This window comes from Fusarium falciforme, chromosome 14 (assembly GCF_026873545.1).
Source record: "Fusarium falciforme chromosome 14, complete sequence".
Taxonomy (NCBI): Eukaryota; Fungi; Ascomycota; class Sordariomycetes; order Hypocreales; family Nectriaceae; genus Fusarium; species Fusarium falciforme.
In genome coordinates, this window is record NC_070557.1 from 1,072,119 (window position 1) to 1,092,270 (window position 20,152).

The 20,152-nt window shown below is 38.4% G+C and overlaps 1 pseudogene across 1 annotated transcript, besides 1 other annotated feature; it reads left to right on the forward strand.

The window, feature by feature from the left end:
- Positions 1–18,227: 18,227 nt before the first annotated feature.
- Positions 18,228–19,162, forward strand: NCS54_01512800 (annotated as a pseudogene). Its single transcript has 2 exons — positions 18,228–18,540; positions 18,600–19,162.
- Positions 18,228–19,162: a sequence feature.
- Positions 19,163–20,152: the final 990 nt, after the last annotated feature.

The window sequence follows — 20,152 nt, forward strand, 5'->3', positions numbered from 1 at the left end:
GAATATCTACTACTCGAAGCATAGATACTGCGGTATAAGTAAATAAAAGTAATACTACCCCGAGAATATATTAATAGGTAACCTATAAATAACTAAGGATTTCTATAAAAGTAAAATAATTAAGCATCTAAGCTATAAGAAAGGCAGCGAAATAAAACGCGTCGTCGGTTACTTCAAAGGCTAGGCCAGAGACCAACCTTATAAGGTCTTCTAGCCTAAATAAATCCCTATTAGTCTATATATATATATTAACTTTACTTTTAGCACTATTAACCTAAAGACATTTATACTTAAAGCTAATATACTTAAGGATAAGGCAATATATAAAAGGCTAATATTTCTAAAGAAAAAAAATAAAAGACTTAAAATCTATCTTACTATTAGCAGGTAGATATTTAATAATCCCAGTCCTATAGCTAATATCTTCTCCGATTTAGCTATATTAAATAATAATCAATAAAAGTTCTTTAACTCTCTCTAGTCTTTTATAGCAAAGCATAAGTTTAATAGCCTAGACTTAGACTAGGAATATCCTATTAATGATAAGCATAGTAGCAAAGAAGATAATTATTATAACTTTCCTAAGTTTATATAGAAATTAAAGAAGTTAATAAATTTAGGTAATAAAGGCTTAACTATTACCCTTCCTATATCCTACTAATACTTATAGTACTTTAATATTAAGAAGCTAATAAGTATATTTCTAGTTATAAGAAGTAATCTAGAACCTAACTAACTAGATTTAGGAATCCACGGTTAACTTTTTTAATATTATATCTTATGACCTATATGGTACTTAAGACTAATATATTAACTAGACTAAGCCCTATCTTAATGCCTATACTAATTTAACCAAGATTAAATTAGCATTAAATCTTCTTTAGTATAATAATATTAGCCTAAGCAAGGTTATTATAGGCCTAGGATTCTATAGTTATGCCTTTACTATCTAATTAATAGTATACAAAGATCCCAGCTGCTTATTTAATAGGCCGGCTAATATAGGCAATTATAGCCAAAAAAAGAGTATCTTACTTAACTCAGAAATCCAAAATAAGATTAAGAAGCATAAGCTAAAACCTAAGCTCTATAAAGAGGAGGCTATTTAGGTAGTAACATAGGGCAAGCAATAGGTATTATATAATAATAAAGAGACGCTTTAGATTAAAATTAACTATACGGGAAAAAGATGCCTAGGCGGTATTATAATCTAGGCAATTAGTTATAATATAAAAGATACTAAGTATAATAAGGTATTAGCCAGCATACTTAGATATAAGTAGACGAGCGGTTCCCTTAACGATAATAAGAAGATAGGCACATAGGTAAAGAAGCCTTACGAGCAATATTAATAGATAAACTATAAGGAATTATGCCCTAAGGGCTAGGTATATGTTAGCCATCTCGATAAAGGTGCTCAGAAGAATGAGCTAATATATGACGAGACTAGCTATAGTAGTAATAGATTGCATCTCTTTTGCTATCCTCCCGACTAAGATATTCCCTAGTATAGATAATATAGTTATAGCAATAGTGCTTATAAGAAATCAACGAGTTATCTAAGCGGCATAACCGAGATTAATAATAACCAGATATACTATAATTATCCCCTAATAGTATAGACGGCGTATTACATAACTAAAAGCGAAAGTATAAAGGTCTACGGCGAGTATACATAGGGAGCGTATCCCGAGTATAATAGCAAGCCTAAATATCCCTCGGGCTACCATAATACGCCTATAGCTAGATCCGGGTCAGGCTCTAGTAGCCTAGAGTATAATAACCTAAAGAATACGCTTAGCGCTAATATTTTAGGCATGCAAATACATAACTATTACTATAGCACTAAGTAAGACTTATAGTTCACCGATTACCAGATCTTTCATAATATTAGCCCTATGATCCTAGGATATCCCGAAGGAACTTATTATAGTAATTGCCCTAGCGACTGCGTCCGCGTCGCTATTAATTAGGCATTCTATATATATTCTAGTTATGAGGTTAGCAGATAAGCTATATATTATAAGATAAAGTATAGCAAGGAGATATAGGAAGTAAATAAGAAGCTTAAGGCTTATAAGAATTATATAGCTAACTAGATAGCAGATGAATATTATCTTAACCCCTCTAAGGTCCTTAAGAAACGCGGCCTATTATCTTTATCTATTGAGCTCGCTATCTAGGCTAAATACCCCTTAGATATATCGCCTTTAGAGCTCCTTACTAAAATACTTAGTCATTTAGGTAATAATACTATATTACCTTAGATATACCTCATCTAGAATACTACTATTCGAGATCGCTATTTTTATCTATAAGTTACTTATATATCTAATTATATTAGAAATAATTAGCGATTTAACTAAGAGGGCCCTATTATGTTTACCTATAAGGTTCTATGCTATCCCGCTTACTAGGCCGCGTAGATCAAAGCCTTTTTAAATAGTAATAAAAATAGTAATACTTTACTTCTTAATTATATAGAATTAGCTCTCTATTATTCTAATAGAGACTATGGGGAGCTAGGCGAGGACGCTAAGGCCGATAATAAACGTCATTATGCTGCCCTATTTAGCCAATATTTAAACTATCTTTCCTATTTAAGCCACTACTCTTACTATTACTACTAGGCTACCAGCGAGGAGGAATTAAGAGAAGTAAGTACTATTAAGATTACGGATAAAGATGGCGAAAAATATAACTTCTAGATAAGGGTTCCTCTAATAAGTCTTTTTTAGCACTACTAAATTCTAATTTTAAACTAATATAAGTAATATTCTAATATTAGTAAACTTCCCTAAGATAATCTACTCCTTAATAAAGTAATAGAGATATATCATTATAGTCCCTATAAAAATCCTACTATAAGAATAAAGAAATATAGCAATGCTTATGATTTTATAGTATATTATATATATTATCTGCTTAATATTTCTCTTTAGTATTAGTTCTAATAGGTAAAAATAGTTAAGTATATCCTTAATAAGAATATCTATAAGGCCTTTCTTATAAGATTAGCCCTAGGACTATATAATATAACCTATAATATATATACTTAGAAATATTTACTAATAAAGGCTAGTATACCTTTAATTAATAAACTCTTAAAGTATAGACCTATTTTAATTAAGTTCTAGTTTAAGATAGAGAATCTTAACTTAAGCTTAAAGCCTAAAGTACTTAAACTCCCTAGAGGCAAAAAACTACTAAGGCTCTTTAAATATATATATAAATATTTAGGCAGTATAACTAATAACTAGGTCTTTATAATTACTAATAAAGATATTAATAATACTAAGAATTTTATAGGTTCTTTCTCTTATCTTTATTTTTATTTCTTTTATTTACTCCTAATTCTCTCTCCTATTCTATTCTATTAGCTCCCTCCTAGTATATATCCCCTTCTTTTAATAGTAGATTAGCTTATTAATCTTACTAGATGCTTTGCTTCTAAAAAAGGCCCTCTAAAACTAATATAAAGAAGCGCCTAGACCTAGATAATAAATCAAAAGATAAATAGAAGTAGGACGCTAGGGTAATAGTTAGACAAATCCATAGAAGATTTAGCGTATTTAGATACATAAATCTACCTAAAACCCTAGTTAGGTTAAATAAGATCATCAAGGATATATATATATAATTAAAGTTTGCTAAGGATATCTATAATAAGAGACATATTAGCGCGAATATCTAGATCGCTAACTACTAGCTTGATTAAATTAAGGGTTACTATGTCAAAGTGGTTAGCGAGTTTAAGGAGAATATAATAGATATGGTTATATAGATCTATGAACTAATAGAGGATAAGTATATGGAGGAGAGATATACTAGCTAGATGCGCGAGATAATAGCGCAATTTAAGGAGATAATAAGTAATTATAATTAGATAAGGATTAATACTAAGGGATTTCTGGCTTTTAATAGTCTTATTACTTAACCTAAAGATATAAAGGAAGATAAAGATATAGAGATAGGAGGGACTTAATTAGGGGCTTGTATTTAGTTTTAGTTGTATTGGTTAGGAATTATCTAGATTCTATATCTATTTATTCTAGGCTAGATTAAATGTTTTATATCTTAATAAATATAATTTAGGTTAATACTTTATATTTCCTTAGTATATATAATCCTTTTAGGTACTATAATACCGCTATAGGCAAATCTCTAAATATTCTCTAGTCTAGTAAAGTATATTATCCCCGGCCTAGATATAGTCCTTAAGATCTCCTTTAGGCCCGCGAAAGTAAAAATAATACTCTATTTAGTTATTATTCTATATAAGGAATATCTATAACTCTAATAGATAACCTATTAGGATCCTTATCTATCTCTATCCCGAGTTATTATCCCATAGTAATAAGATAGCCTTAATAATAGATTCTCCCTTTTTAATATCTTTTAAAACTACTTTATTAGTAAGTAGAATAAAATTAAATAAGTAATCTATTATAGCTTAGCTCTTACGAGGCCTTATGCTTACGCGGAACTTCTAGCTGCCTTTCTCTATAACTTTAGTCTCCTTAAGCTTTTTAGTATTATAAAATTTCTAAAGACCTTAAACATTAAGCCTATTTAGTTACGAGGGATCATCGCAGATATCGAGAAAGAATGATTCCTAAAGTTTTTGCCTAATATCTTAGTTTATCTCCTTATCGTCTTTAAAGGCTCTGAATACTAGTTTAGTCTAATGCCTTAAAGAGTATAGAAGCGCTTACTAATTCTCGTTATTGCCATAATAAGTGCGGTAGATAGTAAAGCCCTATTTGCGGTAGTGCTAAAAATTATTAGGGTTCTTCTACCCTTTAAGTCCTAGCTTAGACCTACGTGGGGGGCACTAAACCTGATTAATTATTTGTTTTAGAACGCTAAATATCTTGATAGAGCCTGGCTATAAGGATATGGCTAGTAAGGGTGTGGGTATGGGTATGGGTTTTGGGATGCCGAAATGTAGAATAATAAATGGGCTAATGTGGAGTGGAATAAAATAAAAAGAAGAAAGCTAGCTCGCAATTACTAACCAGATATATTTTAGTATATGATATGACCCTCGCTTAAAATACTACTAGGGTTATCCCTTGAGTTATATTAAGCCTCCCGGCCATACGAGATCAATCATTTCTGCAACCGTTGTTATCCTTGTATCTGAGGGGATTTTCTGTAACAAAAACGGTTTAGTGAAGCTCCCTGGGCTGTGAAATAGTACGTCGGGTTGCGTGTATGAGGAAAAAAGGAGAAAGCGCCTTTGTTGCCCGTGTTAGCAATGTCACCTATTTTATGATTCTTTGGTAAAATGCTATTGCGTTTATTATGATACTCCGCTTTACGTAAACTGGCGGATAAGCATTAGGGTGTCGGACAGTGCATAACTTAAAGTCATAATTGGCCTCGATACCTGCTAGAAGGCATTGGATCTATGGAAGCATATCTAAGCGTGTTGGTATAGTTTGATCTATAGAGCTTTCACTTTTATTATGTATACTATTAGATGTGGTTAACTTTAGCTTCGCCCTGAGCCATCGTGTATATAAGTTCTTACTAATAGTTTAGCGGAAAGTCTCTAGAGATCATTTTTGGGCGAGTGGACTTTAATACTAAGTGTTATTAGCTATTTAACCCTGTATTGTACCCTGAAGTCTCTTTTCTATATGCTATAAAGATTAACAAGAATAGATTATAGGCAGCTACATGGTAATCTACTTTCCTCCAATTACCGACGAAATACTATTGACTACTCTTTCCTGATGTATTTCTCCTATGGCATAGTAGCAAAGTTAATATAGCACTTAGGATAGATCAAAGGGTTTATAAAGTCTAAGTCCTTTCCTAATAGGATAGTTAGGTCCGGGATATTAATATACTTATTAGGAAGGGGAAATAAGGTAAATAATAGATATTTATCGCGATATATTATCGGGTATAGATAATAGTTAAAATTATTAATAAATACTCTGTTTAAGTCGGGGAGGAATTAGCATAGGGTAGTAAGGTCTTTACCCTCTAGAGGGTAGGGTATTATTAGGGCTATTTTTTTTCTTATTAAGTAACTAAAGGTAAGATAGTATTAAGAAATGGTTAGGGAATAAAGAAGTAACTAGGTATTATAGGAGGGTTTATTACTTATATCCTTATAGAAATAGGCTCTATCTTTCTTGTTATATTCCTTTTTGCTAATATACTTTAAGGGAGAAGCTAGTAGGCGGTAGTGATTCTTATTGCCTATTTTTATAGCTATAATAATCGTAAACTTGACCTATTTTTTATTATTCTAAGTTAGTAAAGTCTTTAAGATATTAATATATGTTAAAACTATGGGGCTAACTTATAAATCTATCCTATATGTTATTGGCATATAAGTTAACTATTAGATCCTTTAGGTAATAGTTTAATTATTTACCCTTTATAAAATATATCTATATATAGTCTTCGGGGCAGATATTATCTTCTAATTAGCCCTCTAGAAGTGTGCTACTAAAGATAGTTTTAAGAGTCTTATTAAGCTGGCCTATGATAGCGATAAATATAGTTCTATAGACCTTCTTTAGGCTATCGTTTAGATCCTTAGGGGAGACGCGCTTGACTATATTGTTAGCTATCGAAGCTTGCGTAAAAATACTAGAGAAGACTATTAGCGGGTTAGTGAACTTTCTTAGTATATTACCCGGGGAAATATCGCTAATATGTCCTGATATACTGGCTAGGGAGATTAAGATGCCGATAAATATATTAAGGATAAGGGTATTCTTAGACTCTGGGGGCGTGCTGTATTCCTTGATGATTTTTTTAATGCGAAGGGATAGGTTTGCGATTGCTTCTATGACCATTTTACCCCATAGTTGGTCGAGGGCGGTGTGGAGGTTCCCTATCTAAAGATGCACGTAGTATAATAGTGGCGGGATATAGTCTGTGTAATTTCTGCCTTTAGGTCTGTCGCATTGGCTTGTGAGTATCTCGGTATAGTTAAAATTTAGAGAATTCTAGCCTATGACCTTTATGAAGAACTTGTTAGTTTAGTTCCTGGCGCTACGCTTATTTAGGAAATTGAAGAACTAAGTAGTAGTACCGCTCTGGATCTATCGGCTTATTAAGGTTTTAGGATTATCTGTATCGAATTTGAGGCTGCAGATCTCGTTAGTAAGAGAGTCGGGCTAGTTCTTGTCTATCTCGTCTTCGTCGGGATCGTCTACCTCCTTCTTGCCGCCATAGCATATACCGGCAGACTTATGGCAACCTGTACCGCAATGGGCTATGGATATGCCGCATTTGCCGTTGAGAGAATAGTAAGATCCGAACGTGGAGCCAATATAGTTGGTATTCTTATAGTTAGGGCTATATTTTCTATCCTTAGAGATCTTACCCTAGTTACCTCCTCCTTCACTAGCTATATATTTCTCGTCGCACTTGGAAGAAGTAGGTAGTTTATTATCGCTAGTAAACTCGATGATGTTAGGGTTAATGTTATATATGTAGTCGGGGCATGCATTACCTCTATAGACGCAACGACCTCCTCTAGCAATAGCGACGACTTGACCAGCCGAGTTGAGGATCTCGACGGTCTGGGCTCCTGCATTGAGCTAAGTATTGCCAGAGTTTAAGCCGGCCTTGAGACCAGTGATGGTGTCCGTCTTGCCTCCGCTGTTCACCCTTATGGACCAGCCCGATGCGCCTTGGGGCAGCACGATGGCATATGTACCCTTGTCCGTAGCGGTCTCGTAAGATTTAGGCTTGTTCAAATATTGTTGGTTAATACTAATATCCTTGGAAGTAGCACTGCACTTTGTGTCCGACAGGATACTCTTGTACCTATATCCTTATGGTTCCTCCCGCTTTCACTGAAAGTGGACTTTTACGCGTCTTGATTGGTCCAGCACCCCTGTAGTCCCCTTTCACCTGAAAGAGTACGTTCAATAAGGCCGCCCTGGCCCTACTCAAGAATTAAAGACCGAAACGGGGCCCGTTTCCAGCTCTGGACCAACCAAAATTCTCCATTCTTATAGGGGTTCTCCAAAATCGAAACGGGGCCTGTTCTCAATTCTGACTCTAAAACCGCGTCGCGAAACGGGGCACGTTTTCGCGTCGCGTTGGTCCGTGCCAACCAAGTTAATTCCTTTCATACTTCCCTTTACCCCGCCTGAGCCTTTATTTACTATGTTCTTCTCTTCTTCAGTTAATACCTACATCACTTATCCTCTACAGAAGAAATCAGTCAGCCAATTTATAGGTCGTGCTGGGTTTCTACTGGCAGAGGATTAATTAGGCTGCGTACTCTGAGGCAAAGGGTGTAAGTTACGTTTGGTAATGTGCTTAATGGTATTGAGTGTAAGCAAGTTGTATTATTTATATAGTGTTGATAGCTGAGGTAGCTTGTATATAAGCAAGTGTAAATGGTTGTATACTATATACTTGGAGCGCTCACTAGGGAAAACCCCATGGTGTTTACTTGCTTACTCGGATGAGGTTGTTATGAGTGAGCGTTGCTTACTTGTACTATAGTGGATCCTGCTCACTTGTGTAGCGACTTTTGCCACGTGGTGCGGTTTTGCCTTGCTAGACTGCCCGGCCTGGTACTGGGTCGTGATAGTGTAGCACTCAGGGTTAGGACTAAAGTCATCTCTTATACTATTAGCACCGTCTGCCTCCTGGTTATGGGCGATGGCTTTTATACTTGGTCTCTCTGCTGAGATCACGGAACTGGTGCTTAGGAACCTCCCACCGCGGGATTTTCTTTCTTTTCGGTAAACGTGTATAGAACTATGTGCCAGAGTAGCACCTCGATTTGCCCGCTATTACTTCTAGACGCGCTATATTATATTGGAAAGACAAAGCCTGGATACTCTTGTCGAGATCTCAAAGCATCGAACTCTCGGTCCTGCTATTACGACATTAGAAATATATGTATACCACCTCCTCCTACTAGAAGAGTTACTAAGAATTAAACCTCCCTATAGCGAATTTAAGGAGATAATACAGACCATATCGCCTAGCTAATATAAGGGACTTATGACGTCCGAGCACAGCGATACCGAGTTTCGAGCTAGGATATCATTCTTATGATCTTCTTCCCCTAACCATCATGATGATAACAATTATTATCTCGGCTAGCTTCGTAGAGAAGCATACCTCATATACTTGGCAGATTAGGATTAAGTCGTCGGGATAGATTATGCTATCGAGTGCCTGAAGCAAGCTATGGAAAATCTTCATTATTGTAAGAACGTTATTATCGATGATAATAATCGCGCGTGGGGCCTACGTTCTCTAAAACAATCCATCAGTGTCTTTCCGCAGAGGACATTAACATCTGCTTCAACTCATAGTATCTATCTCCTTCGCTACATATTATATGCCGTCTTTACCGCCTTGGCCGCTAGTAAACTAGAGATCGCAGACCTAGATATTAGTATCAGATGCTCAATGGAAAACGGCAATCGAATAAGTCCTTATTTGCTTCCCACTCTATTACTATCCCCTATTACTAGCCTCCGTTAACTTCATATCGTGCTTAACCCAGCTGTTACTAATGTTAATGGTCGCTTACCTTGGGGTTCTAGCCTTGTTTGATTCCTCCGGTTGTTTCTAGAGCTTTCCTAGTTTTCTCTCGATTTCAAATACCGTAATAAGTAGAATCGCTTCTTAGAGGTCGCTGCGATGCTACATATACCAAAACTAGAGGTGCTGGTACTCTCGATGATAGACTGCCGCGGAGAGGAGCTCATAGATCTTATCCTCTACTATAGACAGACGATTCATGAAATTAGACTAAATAATATCAACCTCACGGATAGACCGAAATCTTAGCCATCGCTCGTCAATAATATCCGCGACCATCTTAGTATAAGCTATTTCTCTATAGATAGTTATACGGCGGGATATATAGATATATATAAAGAACGAGTAGAGGCAAGGAGCATATAGGGCCTAATAGCTATTATAGACATATTATCGACCAAGGCGAATTAATAAGAATGTATCTTCTTGGCTAAAACCGTGCCTAAGGAGGGTTCCCCTCCACTCTAAGTATTCGGCAGTTGATGGTATCTGGGTAGCGCTACCCTTGTCACTCGGCGCCTCTTTAATTTTAACCGTCTGTCCTATTACGTGTAAACCTAATTATTAGGCGCGATATGTTGATAAATGAAGAAGGAAAAGCAAAAGGAGCAGGCATATAAAACTCTATATCTCTATTAAGGTAAATAGCAAATAATACGTAGTCAAAACAAACAAATAACCTAATAGGATAGTAAGATTCCTGTAGTAATGGCTACTTGTTACATAGGCGAGGAGTATAATTATGTGGAGTAGTGGGCCTTAATGGCTGGATTAGGGTGAAATCATAGATAGAAGGTAGGTCTCTATTGCGTGTAAGACTTTAACTTGCCGGACCCTCTGAGAGGGTCCCGCGGTAGAGCTGTCTGTCGGGGTGAGGTTATATGACCTCGTCCCGAGGATAAGCCGATTGGCTGGCGTTATCCCGTTCTAGATCCGTTCTCTTACAAATTATCATTTTATTGGTGATCTCATATAGTCAAGAGGGGCAGAGTGTGTGTAGTTTGGCCGCAACGGGTTACCTGTCACTGCGGTCTTATGCGTAAGCGTGTTAGACCGTAGCTTTAGAGAGGGCTCGTCTGCGTTCTCTCGTAGGGAGGCAAGTGTCTGTATATTGTAGTAGTGCTGAAAGTGAGGTAGATATTGACGATACTAGTGTTCCTCCGGAGTCGGATCCCTATAGCGGGGATGTATGGCCTGGGCTCGGTCTAAAGTATATGGCTGGCTACTGGCGGAACCTTGCGGTACTAGATGCAATTGGCACTGCGTCACCTTAGGCTGGGATAGACAAAAACGAATAGGTCTAGCCAGATTGGTCCTTGATACTCAGTCGTGGGAACAATCGCCCAAACTTAAACATCCAGAGGTCCTAAAACATCGCCCCTAGTATTCAACGTACTTGGGATATAGATAGCGTCATCTCCTGGGCTTCGTGTTTATTAATTAACCGTGGGCTTTGCGTCTCGTATTATCCGCCAACTTCAAGGAATTTTAGAAGCAGCATTCATGTCTTCCACTAAGGAACAGCTTTGCATCTTATCCCTCACCTTCGACTGGGCAGCGGACGTTAATCTCCTCAATTTGGCACATACGTTTTCTTTCCCGGAATTTCCTAAGTCTGTCGAATGACTACTTACCTCACTAAAGATGAACGGCGGATGTGGATTAACTAACTTCTTTTGCCCGCGGTTCGTATTATCTGTCATGCCTGTAATTTAAAATTACGACAAATTCACATTTATTCTCGGATCTACTCTAAGAGGCAGCGAGTATAAGGGGCAAGTCGAAGCAAGTATATATAGGAAATCGCTAGCTATTTCAGGTACTTAATAATAAGACGGAAAGCTTAACTAGGTACCTAGGCCGGCATAAATTGGACTTCTGCGGATAGTGTATTCTTTTTTTAGACGACGGATAGAAATGGCCCTCGGCATACTTATCTAAAACAGCTGCCATGCTGGGACTGCGATTCGCGACTACCTAATCCATTTGCAATAATAAGTATCCCCTCGTTTCTTATCGCCTTGTTTTTTATATCTTTCCTCCCCCGCCGCTACCGCTATCCTTATTACTCCCCGTTTTAATCTTTATTCCTCTTAGGCCTAATTCTCTCACTTGGCAATTAATCTATACTTTCTGTGGGCATAGGCGCCTTGCTAATATTAATATATGCTAATATCTTAAAGCGTGCTAGGCACTTATTAGATACTTAGCGGAAGTTACCGGCGTCTAATAGTATACTTAATATACCTTGCCATCTTTATGTATTATACCTGGCATAGTCTGCGAGTCTATTATGCTAAATTTTGTAAATAAGGCTCTTTCCCACTAAGACTATATATCCTAGCCGGTTTATTTAGGCTAATATAATATTATACTAGGGCCATTAAGGGGAATATAATACTAAAAGCCCTCTATACTATCCTATACTTTATCTAGGCATTTATAACTCTATGCCTTCCTCTATAATTAAATAGTCATATTCTTAGCTAAAAGGTTTAATATAGGTAAGACCTACTTAAATACTAAGGTCTATATGTATACTATTTTCCTAGGCGCTATTATTATTATTTATAATTCTAGCTTATTAGCTAGTATTCTTATTTATATAAATCTATAGAGGTAATAACTATGATGCCTAATGTATATAATTATAGATATAGTGTCTATTATTAATCTAGCTAAAAGCTTTATAAAGGACTTAAGTAATCCATATCTTAAACTTACTCTTTATTTAAACTATAATTATAAAGAGAGTAGCCTAGAGTTAATATATCTTATAAACTATGCTATTATTATTAATTTAAAAGTCTTAATTTAAAATATATTAATAAGATTTAGCTTAATATATTATAAGAGAAAGGCCTAAGAGAAAGCTTATGATTTTAGTCTATGTATCTACTATAAATATAAGAGTCTAGATTCCCTTTATAACTTAGATAATGAGAAAGGTAATGATTCGCTCTATATTACTACTAAGTCTTATAATATTATATATACTTTTATGCTATACTATTATCTAGATGCCTAGCTAGATATTTATTACTTTAATATTACTAGTAGATATTTTTATTTTAATAAATATTAGCGCTAGGCGAGATTTAAGAGGGTAGTATATCATTTAGTTAATAATTACTATAGGAGAAGACTTAGTAAATATTTCGATAAAGGCCTTAAGATCTTTATTAAGAGCTAAGATAAGTATAAAGTTAATTATCTTATAGACTAATTTAATAGCATTTATTTATAATAATAAAGTATTAGAATTATAACTAGATATATTACCTATATTTAAGAAGCTAGAGCTTATTTTTTGTGATAAGACCTTATTAGAAGGCTAGCTAGAAAAGAAAGGATAGAAGGCTAAGATGATTTAGGCTAATATTATTAGCTTAATTATAATAGAGGAGAATAACATAAGTTTATAGAGGAGAGGATAATAGATTATAGTATTTTAGGCCGCCTCGGAGCGATATAGGTTAGATAACTTATTAGAGAGCTTAATAATCTCTAAGATATAATAATCCTTATTAGCGATAGAGTGGTTAGAGGACTAGGTATTTGTTTTAGTACTTTGCGTATTGGTTGCTTTATTTACTTATTATTATATATAGGGATAAATATCCCTTAGATTTATGCCTAGGATATTAATAAGAGTAGGCGGTAAGATTTCTTTATTATGCTCTGCTATAATAAGTATATTATAAAGATCCCAAATATTAAATAGAAGCATAGCTCTTATATTTATCTCTTTTTTAAACCATACTAGCTAATTAAGGGTTAATAAATTAATTATCTTTTTATATTACTTTAATAATAATATATCATATAATTATTAGAGTAATAAGGCTAATAACCTAGTTAAATAGGGCTACTAGTTTATCGCCGGCGTTACAAAATAGGGCCAGGAGGTAAGGATACCTATAAAAATAGACATTAGTGCTACTAAGGGGGAAGTAGAAGAGCTAGAATGCCCTAGTAGAAGAGGCCTTTTGCCGTAGGAGAAAGAGGGTATTAGGCTCTCGAAGATATTATTTATGGTATTAACCTTAGTCCTTAGCTATTATAATCATCAAGGTATTATCTCGGGATTAATAATGATATTATTAGGGATATCTTTAAATTATTAATACTTTAATAGACTTAATATAAAATATCTAATAGATCTATATTTTGCCTTATTTAGTGATTTATTATTAATATCTATAATAATTTATCTTAGCCCCTTAGTTAAGAAAGCGGGATTATGGGATAGGCTCGTGGTTATAATGGTTTAAATTTATGCGTAAATCGTATTAAGGTATATTACAAAGGAATTAAAGGTGCTTATATAAGTATTAATTGTTAGTGCTAATAATTATATTATAAGAGCTAGGAATCTTAGTAGGACTATTATTATGATTACCCTTGACGATAAGTAAGGAGAGATAGACCTTTATTATTGCAGGCTAATAACGCTATTAGCAACTAGCCCTATAGGGAGTGCCTAGGTTTACTAGCCTTATTATTACTAAAAACCTAATTAAACCTTAAGAGTAAATCTAATATAAAATTATTTATAATAATATAAATATAATTTATAGTAACTTAGAATACTATAAATATTCTTATAATATTAATCCCACCTTAATTATAGTGGTACTATACCTATAAAAGAGCGCTAATTAGCTAATTAATTAAATTTCGTGGTTAAAGCTAAACTTTATTTAAGCTAGTATATATTAGTTTGGCGCTAAACTTATTTAGTGAATTAACTCGGGGACTCTAAAGGGGTCTAAAGTCCCATTGAAGATGAAAGCTAGAAATGGCCTTGGGAATTATTACGCTCATATTCATAGCATCGCTCGACGGGATGATCTGCAGTGCCGACCACCTCCAGAGGCCGCCCAGCTTTCTTCTTAAAGTCTTTGAGCACGGACCCTGTCGTGGCTGATGTGGCTGTTCACAGTGCACTATGCGTCACAAGAACCGTGATGACCTGCCCCACCTCCTCGAGATCCCTGTCGCTGTCACGTGCTGTCATCGTCCACCACCGCCGCTTATGGCCGTTGGAAAATACTGACAACTACCATCTTCCATCCAGCACAACGTGACCAGAATAAGCCCTGATTTCTGACCCAACATGGTGCCTCAATTCTTTGATGCTACAGGGTGGACCGAAATAAGCGTCCGCTTTTTGTTTACAGAAAAAAGATGACAACGGCTTATTTTAGACTGGTTGTGGCTGAAACACAGTATGAAATACATGGTCTTCGCACGAGCATTATGTCACTCACCTATATAAGCTTACCATCTCAAAAACGCTCTTGCCGTGTCTACAATGCAGCACTTAATGCCCAATATGTACCAGAATAAGACCTTCAAGGGCTATTTTCTTTTTTTTTCTTCTTCAATATATGTTTTATGACTCTCTATCTGTTTTGAACTTATTTAACCTCCGTGTCCTCGTCCGACTTTCCTTCACGTTTTTTGCGATATCACTTGGGCGATCATCACGTGATTCGAGGCCACGTATGCCTGATGACTCGAGGTCAGTCGTTCTCATGTTCTTTGTCCCTGGCCCCACTACGTTCTCCCATTGGAAGGTCATGGAAGCCTGGGGAAGCCTGGTCCTGGATTGGTTGGGTCCCCCTGAAGAGACGAATCGCACCTCTGATTCTCCTTCGCCACTTGCCTCAGTCACTCCAATGCCACCATGACCGGAGATACTCATCATATTGACCAGTGGCTGTATGATGACAATAATCTCGATTTTTCAACTCCCGAACCGTCAGGTGACTTTGCTGAGCCTGTTTCCCATCATGGGCGACGAAGTCGGTCTGGAGGCACCAACGCCGACAGTCATAGTCGGGCGATGACCCAGGCGTCAGCCAACTGCGTATCATATACTATCAAGTGGTCGCTTTGTACAAGGAAATCTAAACTCAATAAGCTTACCCAGAATACAGTGCAGAACATCGGTCGCTACCCTAGTGACTTTTGGGAGTCTGATCTCAAGTCTGAGATCGATAGCATTGTCAAAGATAAGAGCTTCTGTTTAAGCTTTGGAAAGATGGGGATCGAGGCGGCGATCGCAGGGATAAAGGTGCTAGTCTATTGTACAGGGCCCAATCCAACAACTTCAGTCTGCTAAGAGATTGGGCCTAAAAGGAAGTATCCGGAATTATGGGGTAGACAAGCTACACCGGAGGGACATGATATTTGTTGTTCAATGGTATTGCGCCCAATTACAGGGGTCCGTGGGCGAGGGTGACGCACAAGGTTATCCGCACTTAAAGGGATGTGGCTGGCGCACGTGGCTGGCTGAAATGCACGCTATGATCACCTGCACTCCAAGCCAAGTCAAATTTGACCTGCCTTTTTCCTCGTACCTTTACACTAGCATTCGCCTCACAAAGTAGCTCTATGATCCCTCCCCCCCAATTCGGTGAATTGCACACCCCATGCAAAGTAATTTAGCTATACATATCAGCACCAGCTCAAATGCCCAGAGACATCCCACCGTAGCGGTATGCCGTTGATTGCTACTTGCCAGGGATGCATGCATATGCCACTGATTTAGCTTCAGCGCTACTGCAGCCTCACCTCAATTTACATCCAAAAAAGTGTTCAGCTGCGCCCTAAAATAACGCAACAGGGTTCCCCGAAGATGACAGTTTTCTTGGCGAAAGAGAGGACAGTTATTTAAGGCGCCGTCCCAATTATTCCAGACCTATTCGATCCACGTTAATGGTTTCTACTAATAGCTGCTGAATAGGAAAACCTGAACCAAATATCTCTTTGGTTAGATCTCAACGAATTGAGAATTCGTTGAAACGTCGCATCACGTTTCCTATTTGCTTTGCCATCAAGGATCCATGGAAGACTCGTTGTTTACGTCTGACCTAACCACTACCGGATCAAGCTACCCAACTCCGGATGGCTCACTTCTGACCGTGCACACCTTCCCTCAGGACTGTTCATCATCAACAGGCACCTGGCTTTTCGGCACCCAGACCACATGTCAACCGCTCACAGGGAACTATTATTCGCCAGCAATTTGCCCCGATGAATGGACGGCCGCTTACACTCGACCACTGGTGGGAGGAAGAGGCCCACCTGTGGAACCAGGTGAAACTGCCATGTATTGCTGCCCAAGGTATGTAGGTGGAAGGCAATTAATTATCCCTTTCGATTACCCTACTCTTTAGTCTAATAGTGCTGCTGTAGTGGATTAAATTCGGCCGAGGGTGATGGTTGCGGTGAAGGTGCTTGCGTCTCAACATCTATCGTTTCGGCTAGTACAGGCTTTTCCATTGAGCTTGTCATGTCGCGAGAGGCGGTCCAAATCCGATGGGCATCGTCAGATCTTTCCATTCTCCAGACACATCCACTGATACCCGGCTTGACACTTGCAACTCAGGCTCCATCCTCTAATTACTCAGTTTTCCCCCCTCTTCAGACTCAAGACCAGGTGGGAGTGGCGCTTGCATTCCTGCCGCTCTTATTAGCGATCGGTGGAATCATTTTAGCGTCGGTTCTTCTGGAGTTGAAGAAACAAAACTCGATCACGACCCTCGGACCGAGATTCTTCAGACCCTGGATTCTCACGCAGAGGGCTATCGTCATCTTGATGAGCTTCATGGTTTCAGCCATTGTACTAGTGGAGATTTCATGTCAAGTACTCCCCACAGACAGTGATGTGTCAGAACCGGTAACTGTGGCGTCGCCAAGTTTGACAAAAGCCTACATCTCTGAAGTCACTTTGAAAGGCGGCCTTTCAACATCAACTCCTCATTACGAGGTAACATGTGATACTGCGGGTGATTACAGTATCTCCTACATCACTGTCCAGTATGTGAAACCTCAATTCTCTATCTCTGCCTTGACAGCCTTGCTATCAATAGCCACTTGTTCTGACGCTCGGTTGAAATAGAGATGAAAGGTCGACCGTCACTGAACCAATCACTGTCACTGGCGAATCATCCGGATCTCAAATTACCACTACTGTATGCCGAGTCGACGACGAGATAGTTGAATTGCCAACGTGCTACCAACCACCTACTGCGCCGCCTCCCGAAAACTTTCTAAACGACACCAAGGCAACAGTCGAGGGAGCCTATGTCGTTGGCGCTATCATCCCGCCTCTTGCAGCTGCCATTTTCGCTCTCCCGTGGAAAATCCTGGCGATCCATGCTTCCTCGCTAGAGCCTTTTCGTCAGTTAGCCCGACCCGACGGATGTCGCATGTCTGCATTCCTCCACCAATACGATGGAATGGGAGCTTTTCTTGCTCCTCTCCCAGCGCTCTGCTTGGTAATGACCTATGCCACTGCTGCTGTTGCACCATTAGCCGCGGAAGGCTGGAAGATCAAGCTCCAAGGGGTTTGTGAAGAATCCAGCAGCGAGGGATGCACTCCGGTGCTGATTGTGTCAACTCCCGTGGTTCGAACACTTGAAGCACTACTGGCGTTTAGCATTGCTATTGCTTTCGGCATGCTGGTTATCCTTAGCCGCTGGTCAACTGGGCTTCGGGCAGACCCCAGAAGCATCCTAGGGATTGCCAGCTTATCCCATTCTAGCAACTTCCTAGAGTTATTTACATCCTGTCCCAGGAAAGCCAGTTGGTGGAAATGGTGGAGAAAAAACGAACCGCATTTTAATCAGAAGCTCCTGCATTACGGCTATCACGGAGACCAATTAGCCGGCCAACAAGAGTTTGTCATTCTAGTTGCGGATGTTTTACATACAGCCGCAGCAGAAAACACTACGCGGGCGACTTCCCGACAGCAAGAGCGTCGCCACCATTGTACCCACGAATTCCCTGCTAGGATTGCGCTTACCTTGGGCTCATTTGCACTTGGCCTGGCAGTCTTCGCCGTGATAATTATCTACTACAGGCTTGCTCCAGATACTCAAGCCTTGGGCCTGTTTCTCAGCAGCCAGTCGTTCGGACCGAGATTTATATTTTCTACTATTGGAGTTGTGATTAACTTTCTCTGGGTTTCCATCTTCACAAGTGCGCCTGCCCTACAAAACTCCTCTTTTGACACCTTAATATGGACTAATGTTCAATAGGGTACCTGGTCTTTGCCCCTTACCTTGAGCTCAGCAACGGACCTCGCATTTCTTCCAACTCAATCGCTCTTCCATACGCATCAGACTCATACACATACTTTTTCTCTAGCCTTGCATCCTTCCGATTCTTGGCCATCGGAATCTCTTTAAGTACTATCCTGAGTGACTTTCTGCCTCTCACGCTAGCCAACATTCCCTTCGATCGGACAACAACATGGAACGCGTACGTGGCTTCCACATGGGTATCCGTCGGACTAATCGGCTTTATGATTATCGTTCTTCTTTCTATGGTTGCATTTCTTCTTCTGAAGTCGCACAACTGGTTCATCTACAAGAAGAAAGTGCACCAGAATCCTCTTAAGTTTATTCTCTATATGCTGAACAGTTCGCCTCACCTAATGGAATGCCTTCATCATCTGTCAGGATTGAATACAGCAGGTCGTGATCGCATGGTGAAAGAGTTGAACCTGCGATATGAACTCATTGAAGCGAGCTACGAATGGGGAGATAGACTCAGGCCACGCATTGAGATTTCTTCCGCAGATTATGGAACAAGCCACTAGATATGAGTTATTAATTACTTTTTTCACACACAAAGGAAAGCAGGTTGCGAGTCTGCTCTTGTATGTTTTAATAGCTCGTCTATGTGTCGTATTGTGCATAACTGTCGAGTCTTTAAAACTTAGCTTATCGAATTTCGCGGCCATGGCACTAGCCGTTTTGGGAATTTATAGTCATAGCCTATTTAGGATTTCGCGGTCATCTCAGGGGTAAGCAAGTTCATCTCATCGAACCTAAGGTCGATTTAAGTCTAATACTCTCCTATTGTCACGGCCCAGAAGACCCCCAGGCCACGTGACAGGAAGGACCCACCTTATCCGACCAACCACGCATGGATCAGGACGGATCACGTCCCGCAGGCCATGATCCTCTCTGATCCAGCAAGAAGGATCATGACGGCTCAGGCCCTGCAAGCCATGATCCATCATGAGCCATCAGATCGCACAAAGTATATAGGACACATTCATTGCACTTTCTTATGTAGCTACCCCAGCTATCAATACAACTTGGTTACACTCCATACCTTGAGCACATCACCAGACGTGACACCCCCTTGTTCAAGCACAGCGCGACTAGTCTATCTGCCAACATAAACCCAGCACGACCGGTTTATCCCTTGGGAATATACACGATCGTCACACCTATATTGCTATGCCTGCTATATCTCTGATATATAAAAAACACGGCTAGCCTTAGAAGTATAGCTCTAAAGAGGAAAAAGCGAGGCGAGATATTATCGCGAAATATATTTAGAGGCGGCTAGAATTAATAGCAGCATGGAAAGATATCTAATTTCGAGTCTATATAGGACTAAATATAAAAGCTAAGCTATATTTAGCTACCTAGATAATATACTTATAGCCTTTAGATTATCTAAGCGTATTAATAGACTGATATATTAATCTATTACCCCTCCTTGATTAAATTAAGTGTAAAAGTCCTTATTATAAAGGTCTTTTATACATATAATTCTAGAAAAATAAGCTTATAAG